Below are 5,947 nucleotides of genomic sequence, written 5' to 3'. Positions count from 1 at the left end.
CCATCAAATCTTTACCCAAAACTTGAAAACTTCACAACACAAAACTTAAAGTAGAAAATCTCGTGAGCTCCGTTAGCGAAAGAAAACAAAATACCACTTCAAAGTACTGTAATGAACTCATTATTTATTTATCTTGGTGTTAAACCTACTGTATTCCAACTTATCTATGGTTTATAAACTATTTTACTAGCCATAGATTCATCAAAATAAGCAAACAACACATGAAAAATAGAATCTGTCTAAAACAGAACAGTTTGTAGTAATCTGTAGCTAGCGCAAGATCTGGAACCCCAAAAATTCTAAAATAAATTGCTGGACGTGAGGAATTTATATATTAAGCATCTTCAAAAATAATTAACTAAATAGCACTTTCCAAATAAAAATTACAGCAGTTCTCGTGAGTGCTAAAGTTTCTGTTTTTTTACAGCAAGTTCAACAAGACTTCCCCAAGTTTTCCCAATGGTTCTACTTGGCACAAACAGTAATTAAACACAAAAAACACAACCAAAACAGAGGCTAGATAAATTATTCATTACTAAACAGGAGCAAAAAGCAAGGAATAAAAATAAAATTGGGTTGCCTCCCAACAAGCGCTATCGTTTAACGCCCCTAGCTAGGCATAACAAGCAAGGATAGATCTAGGTATTGCCATAATAGTAAGATAGATTATTAAAACTCATTTCATATTCTCTATGTTCAGCAGTAAGTTTTTTTTGAGGCAAGGAAAAGTAATCAAAAGGGCTAAATTTAATGGGACAAAAGTCCCCAAGATCAACCTTGGGAGGTATAGGTTCCTCCTTTGGTCCTTCATATTGCACAACCAATTCATCATTATAAGCATTCTTTTGACAGAACTTTGTGAGCCTATATTCAAGAGAATATCCTGGTTCATTATTTCGAATGGCCAAATCATCATTAAGTTCAGAAATTCTATCAACTAAAACATTGGTAGGAACCCTTTTTCTAAGATTCTCATTGAAAGCAACATAGTCTAGAGATTGAAAACGCATTATTTCTTCTTGATCAAAGAGGATGGCCTCTATGGGAGGACGGCAAGCGTCCACCCTATAATGCGCAAAGATTTATTTGGCCTCTTCTATTATGAATCTAAACTCATGAGCCAAAAAGATAGTAGCGGCACGCTCAACAGAAGAATGCTCAATATTAGAAAATTCTAGAAAAATTCTTTGTATGCAAGGATGTACGTGCATGAATTGTCTTTCAAGCTCAACTACAAGCATGGCAATAGCGTCCGCAAGACTACTAGTTCTATGAAGGATAGAACTTCTCATAGAAGGTAAAGCACCAACACAAGTAAAGAAATCTTGAATAACTCCTTTTCCAATAATATTACCACTACCAACACAGAATTTTTTTGTATGCAAGATGGGGGGTTCTTTAGCAGGAGCTTCAGAATTTTTCATGATATTATTATTGTCCAAATCGACAATAATTTCCCCAGTTTCAGGTAAAACGGCAGAAGGTAAGGGACTAGCCATAACGATAAGCAAGCAAACTAACACACAAGCAAACAAAAAGCAAGCGGGAAAAAAGGCAAATAGAGAAAGAGAGGGAGGATAGAGAGAGAGGGCGAATAAAACGGTAAGGGTGAAGTGGGGGAGAGGAAAACGAGAGGCAAATGGCAAATAATGTAATGCGGGAGATAAGGGTATGTGATGGGTACTTGGTATATTGACTTTTGCGTAGACCTCCCCGGCAACGACGCCAGAAATCCTTCTTGCTACCTCTTGAGCACTGCGTTGGTTTTCCCCGAAGAGGAAGGGATGGTGCAGCAGAGTAGCGTAAGTATTTCCCTCAGTTTTTAAGAACCAAGGTATCAATCCAGTAGGAGGCTACACGCGAGTCCCTCGTACCTGCACAAAACAAATAAATCCTCGCAACCAACGCGATAAGGGGTTGTCAATCCCTACACGTCCACTTACGAGAATGAGATCGGATATGATAAGATAATATTTTTGGTATTTTTATGATAAATATGCAAAGTAAAATAAAAGCAAAGTAAAAGCAAAAGGAAATAACTAAGTATTGGTAGATTGATATGATGAAGATAGACTCGGGGGCCATAGGTTTCACTAGTGGCTTCTCTCGAGAGCATAAGTATTCTACGGTGGGTGAACAAATTATTGTTGAGCAATTGACAGAATTGAGCATAGTTATGAGAATATCTAGGTATGATCATGTATATAGGCATCACGTCCGAGACAAGTAGACCGACTCCTTCCTGCATCTACTACTATTACTCCACTCATCGACCGCTATCCAGCATGCATCTAGAGTATTAAGTTAATGAAAACAGAGTAACGCCTTAAGCAAGATGACATGATGTAGAGGGATAAACTCATGCAATATGATGAAAACCCCATCTTGTTATCCTCGATGGAAACAATACAATATGTGCCTTGCTGCCCCTACTGTCACTGGGAAAGGACACCGCAAGATTGTACCCAAAGCTAAGCACTTCTCCCATTGCAAGAAAGATCAATCTAGTAGGCCAAACCAAACTGATAATTCGAAGAGACTTGCAAAGATAACCAATCATACATAAAAGAATTCAGAGAAGATTCAAATATTATTCATAGATAGACTTGATCATAAACCCACAATTCATCGGTCTCAACAAACACACCGCAAAAAGAAGATTACATCGAATAGATCTCCACAAGAGAGGGGGAGAACATTATATTGAGATCCAAAAAGAGAGAAGAAGCCATCTAGCTACTAACTATGGACCCGTAGGTCTGAGGTAAACTACTCACACTTCGTCGGAGGGGCTATGGTGTTGATGTAGAAGCCCTACGTGATCGATGCCCCCTCCGGCGGAGCTCTGGAACAGGCCCCAAGATGGGATCTCGTGGATACAGAAAGTTGCGGCGGTGGTATTAGGGTTTTGGCTCCGTATCTGATTGTCTGGGGGTACGTAGGTATATATAGGAGGAAGGAGTACATCGGTGGAGCAACAGGGGGCCCACGAGGGTGGAGGGCGCGCCTGGGGGGGGGGGGGGGGGTAGGCGCGCCCCCTACCTCATGGCCTCCTCTTTTATGTCTTGACGTAGGGTCCAAGTCTCCTGGGTCTTGTTCATTGAGAAAATCACGTTCTCGAAGGTTTCATTCCGTTTGGACTCCGTTTGATATTCATTTTCTTCAAAACCCTAAAATAGGCAAAAAAAACAACAATTCTGGGCAGGGCCTCCAGTTAATAGGTTAGTCCCAAAAATAATATAAAAGTGGGTAATAAAGCCCAATAATGTCCAAAGCAGTAGATAATATAGCATGGAGCAATAAAAAATTACAGATACGTTGGAGACGTATCACTAAGCACGCTAGTGGTGGTTTCCAAGTGATAAAAATAAAGGTTTTGACTTCATTGGTAGTTTTTGCTTGATTATGTGTAAGCTTTTTCTGTTTGCAGTTTGGGACTGGGCATCCCTATTACCGTCCTTTTCTCGTGCGATGGTGAATGAATAAACACTCGACCTGAGAATAACCCGCTTAGCATGGAAGATACCGACCACCTCCTATCGTTCCATGAACGATCCAGGCACACAGAAAGGATGTTTATTAGAAGTTTTTAGATGTGGCACATGCAAATTTACTTAGGACGGCAGGGTAATGCCGCATATAGGTAGGTATGGTGGACTCATCTGGAATAACTTGGGTTCAAGGTTTTTGATGTACAAGTAGAATTCCCACTTAGTACAGGCGAAGGCTAGCAATTAGATTGAGAAGCAGCCAGCTAGAGAGCAACAACAGTCATGAACATGCATTATGCATAAGTAACATTGGACACTAGCATGAGTAGGATATGAACACCATGAACATAAATATCATAGATGCTATGTTGGTTTTGATTCAACTACATGCATGAACATGTGTCAAGTCAAGCCACTCAAACATTTAGAGGAGGATACCATATCATCATACTACATTACAATCATTTTAACGCAATGTTGATATTCAAGATAAATCATTATCCACTCCTAGCTACTTATGCATGGCATGAGAAACTATAATCTCTAATTGTCATTGCAAACATGTTTAATCATAATGGGCTGAATCATGGATACTCGGTTAAACATATTTACACAAACAGAACAAGTCGAGTTCATACCCGTTTCTCTCTACCACGGTCAATTCATTGAATATCGTCATTATTGCCTTTCACTTGCACAACCGAACGATGTGAACACAATAATAGTGCAAGAGTGCCATGGACTAAGCTAGAATCTGCAAACATTTTATTCAACAGGAGAAGACAAGGTAAAATGGGCACTTTATTATATCAACAATTATTCAAATGATAGCCACTCAACATTTTCATCGGGGTCTTCTCCTCGGTAAGACTCGAATAAAAAGAAAAGAAATTCAGAGAAAGCACGCTGAAATATTTTTGGAGTTTTTGGTTTTCTTGAACAAGCAAACAAAAAGGGAAAGCAAAAATGAGAAAAACTATTTACACGGGAAAGCGCCCAACAAGCAAAAGAAGAACAAGGAAATCTTTTTGGGTTTTATTTTTAGTGCTATAGCTAAGCATGCATAGAAAGTAAATTAGCTACAACTATTTTTTTTGTTTTTTCTAAGGTTTTTCAAACACACAAGAAGAAAGCAAGAAAATAAAATTAAGCATGGATGATACAATGAAAAAGTGTAAACACCGACAACTGGAATGAGATGTGTGAACATGAATGTAATGTCGGTGAGAAACACGTACTCCCCCAAGCTTAGGCTTTTGGCCTAGCTTGGTAATCGATCAGTAGCTTGGATAGTGATACGTCCATTTTGCATCATGTTTTTATATTGATAATTATCGCATTATGGGCTGTTATTACACATTATGTCACAATACTTATGCCTATTCTCTCTTATTTTACAAGGTTTACATGAAGAGGGGGAATGCCGGCAGCTAGAATTCTGGGCTGGAAAAGGAGCAAATATTAGAGACCTATTCTGCACATCTTCAAAATCCCTGAAACTCCACAGGAGTTATTTTCAGAATATATAGAAAATACTGAGCGAAAAAAGTACCAGAGGGGGGCCACCCACCATCCATGAGGGTGGGGTGCGCCCTACCACCCTGGGCGCGCCCCATGCCTCGTGGGCCCCCTGGTGGCCCTCTGATGCCCATCTTTGGCTATATGGAGTCTTTTGTCGAGGAAAAAATCATAAGCAAGCTATCGGGAAGAAACTCCGCCGCCATGAGGCGGAACCAATCTAGGGCTCCGGCGGAGCTGTTCTGCTGGGGAAACTTCCCTCCAGGAGGGGGAAATCATCACCATCGTCATCACCAACGATCCTCTCATCAAGAGGGGGTCAATCTCCATCAACATCTTCACCAGCACCATCTCATCTCAAACCCTAGTTCATCTCTTGTATCCAATCTTTGTCTCAAAACCTCAGATTGGTACCTGTGGGTTGCTAGTAGTGTTGATTACTCCTTGTAGTTGATGCTAGCTAGTTGGTTTACTTGGTGGAAGATCATATGTTCAGATCCATTATGCATATTAATACTCCTCTGATTATGAACATGAATATGATTTGTGAGTAGTTACATTTGTTCCTGAGGACATGGGAGAAGTCTTGCTATAAGTAGTCATGTGAATTTGGTATTCGTTCGATATTTTGATGAGATGTATGTTGTCTTTCCTCTAGTGGTGTCATGTGAACGTCGACTACATGACACTTCACCATTGTTTGGGCCTAGAGGAGGGCATTGGGAAGTAACAAGTAGATGATGGGTTGCTAGAGTGACAGAAGCTTAAACCCTAGTTTATGTGTTGCTTCGTAAGGGGCTGATTTGGATCCATATGTTTCATGCTATGGTTAGGTTTACCTTAATACTTCTGTTGTAGTTGAGGATGCTTGCAATAGGGGTTAATCATAAGTGGGATGCTTGTCCAAGGAAGGACAGTACCCAAGCATTGGTCCACCC

Source organism: Triticum urartu, chromosome 7A (genome assembly GCF_056163025.1).
Source record: "Triticum urartu cultivar PI428250 chromosome 7A, HENAU_Tu73, whole genome shotgun sequence".
NCBI lineage: Eukaryota > Viridiplantae > Streptophyta > Magnoliopsida > Poales > Poaceae > Triticum > Triticum urartu.
This window is presented reverse-complemented; position numbering follows the sequence as displayed.